Genomic DNA, 13204 nt, shown 5'->3' on the forward strand with positions numbered 1-13204 from the left:
TATGTGTATTTCACATAATTCTAAACTATATATATTTTTAAATAAAAACATTTTTAGAGCAGTTTTAGGTTTGTAACAAAATTGAGAGGAAGTGACAGAGGTTTTCCTATACACTCTGCCCCTACACAGGCATAGCTTCCTCCATTATCAACATCACTCACCAGAAAAATGTTTGTTTTTTTTTAACTGAGGATGAACCTACGTTGACACATCATAATCACCCCAAATCCATAGTATACCTTAGAGTTCACTCTAGGTGTTGTATGTATGAGTTCAGTTCAGTTGCTCAGTCGTGTCCAACTCTTTGCGACCCCGTGTCCCGCAGCACGCCAGGCCTCCCTGTCTGTCACCAACTGCCAGAGTTTACCCAAACTCTTGTCCATTGAGTCGGTGATGCCATCCAACCATCCGATCCATCCGATCCAACCATGTCGCCCCCTTCTCCTCCTCCCCTCAATCTTTCCCAGCATCAGGGTCTTTTCAAATGAGTCAGCTCTTCGCATCAGGTGGCCGAACTTCTCCTTGCAGTCCAAGGGACTCTCAAGAGTCTTCTCCAACACTTTTTGAACTATGGTTCAAAAGCATCAAATCTTCTGCCCTCAGCTTTCTTTATAGTCCACTTCTCACATCCATACATGACTATTGGAAAAACCATAACCTTTTCTAGATGGACCTTTGTTGACAAAGTAATATCTCTGCTTTTTAATATGCTGTCTAGGTTGCTCATAACTTTCCTTCCAAGGAGTAAGCGTCTTTTAATTTCATGGCTGCAGTCACCATCTGCAGTAATTTTGGAAACCCAAAAATAAAGTCTGACACTGTTTCTACTGTCTCCCCATCTATTTGCCATGAAGTGATAGGACCAGATGCCACGATCTTAGTTTTCTGAATGTTGAGCTTTAAGCCAATGTTTTCACGCTCCTCTTTCACTTTCATCAAGAGGCTCTTTAGTGCTTCTTCACTTTCTGCCATAGGGTGCTGTCATCTGCATATCTGAGGTTATTGATATTTTTCCCAGCATCTTGAATGCAGCTTGTGCTCCTTCCAGCCCAGCGTTTCTCATGATGTACTCTGCATATAAGTGAAATAAGCAGGGTGACAATATACAGCTTTGATGTACTCCTTTTCCTATTTGGAACCAGTCTATTCCATGTCCAGTTCTAACTGGTGCTTCCTGACCTGCATAGAGGTTTCTCAAGAGGCAGATCATGTGGTCTGGTATTCCCATCTCTTTCAGAATTTTCCACAGTTTATTGTGATCCACACAGTCAAAGGCTTTGGCATAGTCAGTAAAGCAGAAATAGATGTTCTTCTGGAACTCTCTTGCTTTTTCAATAATTCAATGGATGTTGGCAATTTGAGCTCTGGTTCCTCTGCCTTTTCTAAAATCAGCTTGAACATCTGGAAGTTCACGGTTCATGTATTGCTGAAGCCTAGCTTGGAGAATTTTGAGCATTACTTTACTAGTGTGTGAGATGAGTGCAATTGTGAGGTAGTTTGAGCATTCTTTGGGATTGCCTTTCTTTGGGATTGTAATGAAAACTGACATTTTCCAGTCCTGTGGCCACTGCTGAGTTTTCCAAATTTGCTGCCATATTGAGTACAGCACTTTCACAGTATCATCGTTTAGGATATAAAATAGCTCAACTGGAATTCCATCACCTCCACTAGCTTTGTTCGTAGTGATGCTTCCTAAAGCCCACTTGACTTCACATTCCAGGATGTCTGGCTCTAGGTGAGTGATCACAACATCGTGATTACCTGGATCGTGAAGATCTTTTCTTATATAGTTCTTCTGTGTATTCTTGCCACCTCTTCTTAATATCTTATGCTTCTGTTAGGTCCATACCATTTCTGTCCTTTATTGAGCCCGTCTTTGCATGAAATGTTCCCTTGGTATCTCTAATTTTCTTGAAGAGATCTCTAGTCTTTCCCATTCTATTGTTTCCCTCCATTTCTTTGCATTGATTCACTGAGGAAGGCTTTCTTATCTCTCCTTGCTGTTCTTTGGAACTCTGCACTCAAATGGGTATATTTTTCCTTTTTTCCTTTGCTTTTCGCTTCTCTTCGTTTCACAGCTATTTGTCCTTTTAGAACTAACACCCCAAAAAGATGTCCTTTTCATTATAGGGGACTGGAATGCAAAAGTAGGAAGTCAAGAAACACCTGGAGTAACAGGCAAATATGACCTTGGAGTACAGAATGAAGCAGGCGAAGGCTAATAGAGGTGTATGTATATCCATCATTCTAATAGCATATAGAGTACTTCACTGCTCTAAAAATTCTTTTGTGCTTGGCTTGTGCATTCCTCCCCAACATTCCCCCGGAAAATAATGGTTTTGCCTTTTCCAGAGTGTCACATGGTTGGAATCATGCGATATGTAGCCTTTTCAGCTTGGCTTATTTCCCTTAGTGATATGCATTTACAGTTCCTCCAAGTCTTTTCATGGGCTTGATAGCTCATCATTTTAAGCTCTGAATAATACTCCATTATCTGAATGTCCCACAGTTTATCAGTTCACCTTCTGAAGGACATCTCATTTGCTTCCAATTTCAGCAATTATAAATAAAGCCGCTACAAATATCTGTGTGTAGGTTTTTGTGTGGACATATGTTTTCAACTTGTTTGGGTAAATATCAAGAAGTATGACTGCTGGATCATATGGTAAGGGTATGTTTAGTTTCGTAAGAAACTACTAGACAGTTTTCCATAGTGGTTGGTAGCATTTGCAGTCCCATCAGCAGTGATGAGAGTTCCTCTACTTCCCATTCTCACCAACGTTTGGTATTGTCAGTGTTCTGGATTTTGTTCATTCTCATATGTATGTAGTAGTGTCTCGTTTTAATTTGCATTTCCCTGATGACATATAACTTGGATAACCTTTTCATATGCTTATTTGTCATCTGTATATCATCTTTAGTGGGGTTTATGTTGAGGTCGTTGGCCCGTTTTTAAAATTTTAAGAGTTCTCTGTATATTTTGTAGAATATTTACCAGTTGTGCATTTTCCAAATGTCATCTTCTACTCTGTTGCTTGTCTTCTCATTTTCCTGATACCATCTTTTGCAAAGCTGTCAATTTGATAAAGACCAGGCTATCAATTACTTCATTCATGGATCATGTCTTTTGTGTTGTATCTAAAACAACATCACCATACCCAAGGTCATCTAGGTTTTCTCCTATGTAATCTTCTAAGAGTTTTATAGTTTTGCATTTTACATTTTGGCCTATGATTTATTTTGAGCTAATTGCTGTGAAAGGTTTCTGTTTAGAATACCTTTATAGCATGTGGATGTCCTCATCCTCTGTCATCCCCTTCTCCTGCCTTTAATCTTCCCCAGTATCAGGGTCTTTTCAAATGAGTCAGTTCTTCACATCAGGTGGCCAAAGTATTGGAGTTTCAGCTTCAGCATCCTTCCAGTGAATATTCAGGACTGATTTCCTTTAGGATGAACTGGTTTGATCTCCTGGAAGTCCAAGGGACTTTTAAGAGTCTTCTCCAACACCACAGTTCAAAAGCATCAATTCTCTGGCACTCAGCTTTCTTTATAGTCCACCTCTCACATGCATACATGACTACTGGAAAAACCATAGCTTTGACTAGATGAATCTTTGTTGGCAAAGTATTTTTCATTTCAAATTCCACTTTCTCATTGTTGGTATATAGGAAAACAACTGACAGAATATTAACCTTGTATTCTGCAACCTTGCTATAATTGCTTATTAGTTCCAGTTTTTTCTAATCCATTCTTTTAGATTTTATACAGAGACATTCATGTTATCTGCAAAAAAAAAAAAAAAAAAAAAAGAAGAGTTTTATGTCTTCCTCCCCAATATGTATACCTTGTATTTACCTTTCTTATTGCATTAACAAGTACTGAATGTTGAAAAAGGATGGTCAGAGGGAATATTCTTCACTTGTACCTGATCATAGTGGGACAGTTTTGAGTTCCTTTGTGGGACAGTTTCAAGAATGCAGTTAGCTATAGGTTTTTGTAGATAGTTTATCAAGTTGAGAAAGTTCCCGTCTATTTTACTGAGCATTTTCCCTTTTATTCCCTTCTAGTTTACTGGAAGTTTTTTTTTTTTTTAAATCATGAATGGATGTTGGATTTTGTCAAGTCCATTTTCTGTGTTTGTTGGAATAATCATGTGATTTTTCTTTTTCACTCTGTTAATGTGATGCATTACATTAATTGATTTTCTGATACTGAACCCACCTTGCATGGCTGGAATAAATCCTGCTTAGTTATGTTGCATAATCCTTTTCATACTCTTTGATCCTATTTATTATTAACTTACTAAATATTTTTGCACCTATGTTCATGTGAGATATGGTCTGTAGTTTTCTTTTCTTGCAGTGTGTTTCTCTGGTTTTGGTATTAGGGTAATACTGGTCTCAGAATGAGTTAGGAATTTCATCTTCTATTTTCTGAAAGAGATTGCAGAGAATTGGTGTAATTCCTTCCATAAGTGTTGGGTAGAATTCACGAGTGAACTCATCTGGGCAGGCGTTTTCTATTTTGAAATGTTAGTAGTTATTTACTCAATGTCTTTCATAGAAATAGGTCTATTCAGATTTGTTGTGTGCATTTTGGTGTTTCAAGAAATGGGTGCATTTCATTCAGGTTATCAAATTTGTGAAAATATAATTGCTGGTAGTATTTCTTTATTATACTTTTAATGTCCATAGGATCTGTAGTGATGTACTTATTTCACTTTTGATATTAGCAATTTATGTCCTCTTTTTTTCTTCTTAGCTGGCCTGGCTAGAGGCTTATTGACTTTGTTGATCTTTTTGAAAAACCAGCTTTTGATTTTACTGATTTTCTCTATTGATTTCCTATTTTTAATTTATTGATTGATAGTCCAGTTGTTATTATTCCTTTTCTTCTCCTTACTTTGGATTTAATTTTTCTTTTTATAGTTTCCTAAGAAAATTTAGGTGATTGATTTCAGATGTTTCTTCTTTACTAATATTTGCATTTAGTGCTATAAATTTCCCTGTAAGTACTGCTTTCACTGCACTCCATGAATCCAGATAAATTTTCATTTTCCTTTGGTTCACAATATTTTTAAAACTTCTATTGCAATTTACTTTTGACTAGTGAATAATTTACAAGTGTGCTGTTTAATCTCCACATAGTTTGAGATTTTCCAATAACCTTTCTGTTATTTGATTCCTAGTTTAATGGTGTGACAGAAGATAGTGTAGGATTTTAGTCTTTTAAATTTTTTAAGGTGTGTTGTGTGGCCCAGAATGTGGTCTCTCTTGGTGAATGTTCCTTGTGAGTTTGAAAAGAATGTGATTCTTCTATTGCTGGATGAAGCAGTAGTATATCAATGTTCATTATATCCAGTTGATTGATGGTACTGTTGAATTCAACTATATCCTTATTGATTTTCTGCCTGCTAGATCTGTCCATCTCTGATACAGGGTGTTGAAGTCCCCAGTTTTAATAGCAGATTAGTCTATTTCTCCTTGCAGTGCTATTAATCTTTGCCTCATGTATTTTGATGCTCTACTGTTAGGCATATAAGTCAAGGGAAATTATGTATTCTTGGAGAAGGAACACCTTTATCATTATGTAATACCCTGCTTTATCTTTGATAATTTTCCAAGCTTTGAGGTCTTCTCTGTCTGAAATTAATATATCTAGCCCCGCTTTTCTTTTGATTAGTGTTAGCATTTCCTTTTTTATTGTGGTATGATTGGCATACAAAATTAGTAGTTTCTGGTATACAACATAATGATTTGATATTTATATATATTAGGAAATGATTATTTCTAGATAACATCCATTACCATTGTTACAGAACTTTTTTCTTGTAATGAGAAATTTTAAGATATACTCTCTTAACTTTCAGTACATAACTTTAATTATATTTGCCATGCTACACATACATCTATTTGTTTACTTTTAATTTGTATGCATCTTTATATTTAAAGTGAGTTGCTTATCAACAACATACAGTTGGCTTTTGTTCTTGATCCATTCTGACAATCCGTGTTTTCTAACTGGTGTTTTCAGACTTGACATCAAAGTGATTATTAATAGTTGGATTCATATCTACTATATTCATTATGGCTAGTATATATTTAACTTTATAAGAAAATTCCAAACCATTTTCTGAAGTGGCTATACCATTTTGAATTTCCACCAGGCTTATGAGTGTTCCAGTAATGCCAGTAATGTGTACATATTAGTATATCATTGTGGTTTTAGTTTAAATTTCCCTAATGACTAATGACACTGAGCATCTTTTTCTGTGCTTGTTTTCCATATGTTGATACCTTTTGCTGAAATGTATCTTCAAACGTTTTGCTCATTTCATAATGGATTGTTTGCTTTATTACTGCTGAATTTTAAGAGTTCTTTACATATTGTGGATGTAAGATTATTACCAGATAAATAATATTGAAAGTTTTTCCAGTCTGTGGATTGCAGTTTCATTTTCTTAGCAAATGTTTTTAATCTTGCTGAAGTCTAATTTATCATTTTTAAAATGGATTGTGCTTTGGTGTCATGTCTAAGAACTCTTTGTCCAACCTCAGATCCCGAGGTAGCAGTGGCTTTATTACATGTTTTCCTAAAAGATTTTTGGTTTTATGTTTTACATTTAGGTCTAGGAGCCATTTTGAGTTAGTTTTTGTATAAGGTGAGAGGTGTAGGTTGAGACTAATTTATTTGCATGTAGATGCCCAGTTGTTCCAATTGTTGAAGAGACTGTTAATTTAATTGCCTTTACACCTTAGTAAAAAATCAATTGATCACATTTGTGCAGCTGTATTTCTGGACTCCCAATTCTATCTCATCTATCAATATAGTTATTCCTCTGCCAATACCACACTGTCTTTTTTTAAAGTTAATTTTTATTGGAGAATAATTGATGTTCAATGTTGTGCTGGTTTCTGCTGTCTAGCAAAGTGAATCAGTTTTACATACACATATATCACTCTTTCTTAGAGTCTAGTCCCAGATAGGCCACTTCAGAGTATTGAGTAGAGTTCCTTGTGCTCTACAGTGGGTATAGTAGGTCCTTACTAGTTATCTATCTTACAATAGTAGTATGTATATAAACATCAGTCTCACAATGTATCCCTCCCTCTTTTCCCTGTTGAATACCACACTACCTTGATATACTTAGCCACACTGCGGTGTTAAAGTAAGCATGGAAATCAGGTAGTGTGGGTCTTCCACAATTGCTTATTTGTGGTATTACTTAAACATCTACAAGTCTATGGGTCCACTCCAACTCAACTCTTACATAGTTATATACAAATAATGTTTAATGTGAGATGCAGGTGCTTTTAACTTAGTGGGGGTGAAGAGGTCAAAAATAAAAGAAAAGGGGCTGGCAACATCTTAAAATATCCAGTCTCCGCCCCAGTCCCTCCCTGGGAGCGAGGCAACCCCTTCTCCACCAGAGGGTGCACCAAGCAGGCACTTCAGCTAGCTTGGCCAGGATCCCCTCTGCCCAGTCTGGTCCCAAACTAGTCTCCCAGATTCCCCTCTCCCTGCTCCCTGGGCCTTGGTTTTATACGGCTCACGTATTTGGAATAAGGACACCTCCCTCACAGGGGTGAGGCAGTGTGCTCCCAAAGGCACTCAGGATTCCAGGGGCAGATGGTAGTGCTTAGGGAGGGGGGAGGCTGAACGTTTCCTCTTGGCTGAGGGACCTGAGACAAGAGCAGCCACAGCAAGACCCATTTTGTTGCCTTCTTGATTCCCCTCAAAGGAAAAGGGCCGGGGCAGAGATGGAGGCGTGGCAGGAGTGGGGGCATTCGGGACATGAAGAGGGGGTCTCCACATTTTGACACAGTACTGCTCGTTTCGGGAGGTGAAAGTGAAAGTGTTAGTCGCTCAGTCACGTCCTACTCTTTGCAACCCCATGAACTCTAGCCCACCAGGCTCCTCTGTCCATGGAATTCTCTAGGCAAGAATACTGGAGTGGGTAGCCATTCCCTTCTCCAGGGGATCTTCCCAACCCAGGAATCGAACCCATGGTCTCTAGCACTGCAGGCAAATTCTTTACCATCTGAACCACCAGGGAAGTGTGCATACAAAATAAGGGAGGTTTTTATTGAGGGGTTATTCTTGAACTCAATGCTGAAAGGCCGATAGGGTTTGCTTTTTAATTGAAAAATAACTTCTTTTTCCTAATTATAGAATTAAAATACTCAATACAGAAGATTTAGAAACTACAGGAAAGACAAAAAATAAGGTTTGTGTGTGGGGAGGGGTGCGAATAGTAAATAGTATGTTTCTTAATTATCTCATCATCCAGAAAAATCCACCATTAGTAGTTTGGTGTGTTCTTACGTATCTTATGTGCATATTTATAAAACTGCATCCCACCAAACTTACTTTGAAACTTGCCTTTTTCAGTGTCTTTCCATGCCACTCCATGTCCTTCTACTATAAAATTTTTCATGTCCCTTTCACATTTTATTCAATAAATGTGCCTGCCAGAGTTTATTTAATCAGTCCCTATATACATGTGACTCAGAGAGTAAAGCGTCTGTCTGCAATGCTGGAGACCCGGGTTCGATCCCTCGGTCAGGAAGATCCCCTGGAGAAGGAAATGGCAACTCACTCTAGCACTCTTGCCTGGAAAACCCCATGGACAGAGGAACCTGCTAGACTACAGTCCATGGGGTCACAAAGAGTCAGGCATGACTGAGCGACTTTACTTTACTTACTTTACTATATACATGTAAATTATTTCCAGGTTTTTATTCTTGCAAAAATGCTGTAGTAATCATCTTTGGAGCTAAATTTTGTAAAATATTCTTATTTGTTTCCTTAGGGGAACTGTGCATGGGCACAATCTAGGATCACATTAATTTAATTTTAATCTAATGGGATACCATTTTTTATTCTTTCTTGCACTGGGATTGTAGAGTCAGAGTAAGTGCATAATTTTGCTAAGTATACGCAATCTATCATTTTGCATTCCCACCAGCCATGTGTAAGATTCTTGTTTCTCCCAGCCTCACCAACTGGATATGCCATCAAATTTCTAGATGACCAGTCACAGGAAGACATAGACCAACATAAACAACAGAAAACAGAAACAGACCTAGAGGATCAAACATCGGGGGAACAAATGGGAAGAGAAATGCCAACTCAACATGGGGAGATACTTTTTAATGGTGGGAGCTGCCTAATGATAGCAGGGGCTTCTTGGGAAGTGATGGGCTCCCTGTCATTGGAAGTGTTCAAGGAGGGGCCAGATGGCCATTCAGTAGAATGTAGTATAGATGTGTGTGCATTCATGCGCATGCTCAGTCATGTTCAACTCTTTGCTACCCCATGGACTGTAGTCCGCCAGGCTCCTCTTTCCATGGAATTTTTCAGGCAAGAATACTGGAGTGGGTTGCCATTTCCTACTCCAGGAGATCTTCCTCATCCAGAGATTGAACTCACTATCCCCTGCGTCTCCTGCATTGGCAGGCAGATTCTTAACCGCTGTACCACCTGGTGATCCATGTGGTATAGGAGACTTCAGCAACTTGGCTTCTGGATCAAGGATTTTTGACACCTGAGAAAATTCACAGAACCATATTGATTGAATGCCTCATTTTATTTTATTTTATTGGTTGATTGCCTCATTTTAAATCCATGAGCATTAATTAAGCCTTTGTTGTTGACAAGAAATTGTATGTCCTTAGTCCCTTCAATCTTCCATTTACTTCTAGATCTTTATTCAAACCTTCTCCTCAAAACCCCAACACTTCCTCCACCATCCTTATTCCCTGACCCTGCCTTTGCGCGTGCGTGCTCAGTCACTTAGCATGTTTGACTCTTTTCAACCCCATCAACTGTAGCCTGCAGGCTGGATTTTCCCAGCAAGAATACTGGAGTGAGTTGCCAAGCCCTCCTCTAAGGGATCTTCCCGACCCAGGGATTGAACCTACATCTCCTGCATTACAGGCAAATTCTTTACCACTGAGCTACTGGAGAAGCCCAGACACTGCTTCCTACTTACTGATAAAATGACATCAATCAGAAGAGAGCCTCCACAGGCTCCACCAGAACACCTGTACACTACCGGTATCTGTTCCCAGGTACTTGTCCCCTGCTAGTTTTCATAGATGAGCTTCCCATGCTCCAGGGTAGAGCCATTTCTTCTATTTGTATGCCAGGTCCCATCCCCTTTCCACTACTCAGGGCACTGCGCCAATAATCTCTATTTATCCCCTCCTTCATTTTCTCCCGTTCCCCCACTCCCTTGTTCAAACTGCTCCACTTCCCTAGTCTCCTTACTCTTGCTCTAAGACACCAGGCACTCTTGCCTTAGTCTTTGCTTTGACTGTTTCCTTTCCTTGGGAAGCTCTTTTCACAGAAAACTATTTGCACAACACATAACTCTTTTACCTCTAAATAAATGGACTGTATTAAGTAACCAGGGGGCGCTAGTGGTAAAGAACCCGCCTGCCAGTGCAAGAGACAGGAGAGATGTGGGTTCAATTCCTGGATCAGGAAGATCCCCTGGAGTAGGAAATGGCAACTCACTTCAGTGTCTTTGCCTGGAGAATCCCACGGACAGAGGAGACTGGTGAGTTACAGTCCGTAGGGTCATCAAGAGTCGGACAACTGAAGTGAAGCATTCTTCTCCTTCTAACTATAGGTATCTAAAACATACAAGAGGTATCTAAAACATAAGAATACCAAAAGGGCAAAAGCAAAAGAATGAACAATTTTCCCTGCAAATAGTAGCCAAAATAATGGTCGTATAAGGATATTGATTTTGAATAAAGCTGGCTTTAAGGCACAAAGCATCATAGAGATAATGAAGGCCACCTTATAATAGCAAAATTTAAAAATTTCTAACCAGATATAATAATTCTAAGTGTATATGCACCTCATAATAACTTCAAAGTATATAAAGCTGAAATGCACAATTATGATGGGACATTTTTCACCTCTCTGATAATTATCTCCTAATATGAGATGGTGTATCTATATCTCTTTGTGCATCATTAGACTGTGAGCCTCCCAAGGTCAGAGATTGACTTGATCACTTGTGTTCTGAGTGATGTGCATAAGACTGGCCTTTATTCTTCTTCTTTTTTTTTTTTTTTCTGAACTAAACTTCCCTCCACAATGATGAATAGCACATTCTTTCTTTGGGAATGCTCTCACTCTTAGAAGGGGCTTAGTTTTCTGGATTAAAACCTGTCCTTCCCGCTCTCCCCAGGTTGCTAATGTGGCCTAGGTGTGGATGGATTTTGGAAAATTTCCCTTCAGGAGTGGGTATGTCTGAGGCCAGATCTTTTAAACCATAGGTGGGTGTTAATTGCAAGGAATTTAAAATAGATCAGTTATTTCTTTGCTACAAACTCCTGATTGGGCATTGTTTCTATTAGAAGAACTCTTTCTGGGCAGCTACCTATCAATCCTCAATAATGTATGTGGGGGTTAGTATTAAGCCTCCTCAGTTATTCAGATTGTCAGAATCTTTATTTCCTGGTGAAACTTTTCTGGAAGCTCTCATGGCAGCAATTTCATGTGCTCTGTGGCAAAGCTTTAGCTTTTGCCTTTGTCTCTGGCAGGCCCTTAGCCAAGGGCTATAAGTCTAGGTTTGGATTTATTTATAATGGTCTATCAAGACCATTATAACAATTCAGCAATTTTCTGGAGAGTTTAGCACTCTTACAGAGATTTAAATGAAAGGGAGGCTGTGCAGATGTAAAGAGTTTGTGGGTCTCGGTTTTTCTCTGGTTCTGATTATTACCCATTTGAACAGTATACCCTCCCCCATAGCCCCTCCATCCTTCTCTGCTCTGTTTCCGGAGGAGCTGGTCCTCAGATCACATCACCTGGACTATCTGGTTGGGCTTTGCCGATGGAGGCACTGGCTGGAGCTCAGAGGGAGGAGCGGAGAGAGCTTAGGGGATTTCTTTTCCACTTGGGTGCCATGGTTCTGAGATGACCTCTCCCATGGTTCCACCAGAGCACCAGTAAACTGTTCCCCACCCACCCCTAGACTTGGAGGTGGCAGAATCTTCCCTCAGTCGCCAGCACCTCAGTGCCTCAAAGTAAATTGCTTCAGTTGTGTCCAGCTCTTTGCGATTCTATGGACTGTAGCCTGCTAGGCTCCTCTGTCCATGGAATTTTCCAGGCAAGAATATTAGAGTGGGCTGCCATTTTCTTCTCCAGGGGATCTTCCCAATTCAGGGATCAAACCCAGGTCTCCCACATTGCAGGCAGATTCTTTACCGTCTGAGCCCCCAGGGAAGCCATCTCGGTGCCTCAAACCAGTTGCTATTCTCTCAACCCTGACCACAGATAACCTTTCCAGTGTCTAAGTCCCACCTAAGTGAACTTCTTTTCCTGCTGGGATCTGACTAGGATATAAAACTATACACAATATGCTTTCTGCCTGGAAGATGGCTCTTTTCTTTGTGAGCTCAGAGTCCTTGTCAGATTCACCTGAGAGGACCCTCGGACTAGATCTCAGATGAGTATCTGTGACTCAGAAAAGGAAAGACACTTACTTAAGGTCACAGAGGTAAGAGCCTCTGATCCTCGCCTGCTGGGCTGTGCTTCCCACTCACTGCTGGGCTTCCTTTCGGTGCTGTGTTTGCCAAGGAGACATGGGCATGGGGGCTACATCAGTACCTTTAACATGGTAAGCAAAAGGAAAAAAATGTAAGCCAGTTTAAGATAAATAAGAAAAAGCATTGTTAGAGTGTAGGGTTGTCTTTGAAGCAAGAGGGAAGGGGGCAGGGCACAACTTTTAAAAGAATGACACGGCCATATGACATGGCAAGGACTGGTTAGAACCAACTGGGTCCAAGATTTGACTTCCAGTGGGTCTTGAGCCTCATTATGTGCTCATTGTAATATATTAGCATGCTAAATGATACACCCAGCAGCATCTTGACAGTTCTGAGGCCAACCAGAAATGGCCAAGAAGTGGGTTTCTGATTCCTGGAAATCTCAAACCCTTCCCCTAAATAATTGGAACAATCCTTGCAATTATTATCTGATGAAATGACTCAGCCCATAAAAACTAATCATGCCATATTTCAAGGCCACTCTCGCCTTCTAAGATGGCCTACACTCTGTTTGTGGAGTGTGTTTCTCTCTAAATAAATCCATGTTTTACCTATCACTTCAGCTCTGAATTCTTTTGTGACAAAGCAAGAATGTAAATTCAATGGCAACATCTTCAGGAATCTCAGGACAGGGA

This window comes from Muntiacus reevesi, chromosome 9 (genome assembly GCF_963930625.1).
Source record: "Muntiacus reevesi chromosome 9, mMunRee1.1, whole genome shotgun sequence".
NCBI lineage: Eukaryota > Metazoa > Chordata > Mammalia > Artiodactyla > Cervidae > Muntiacus > Muntiacus reevesi.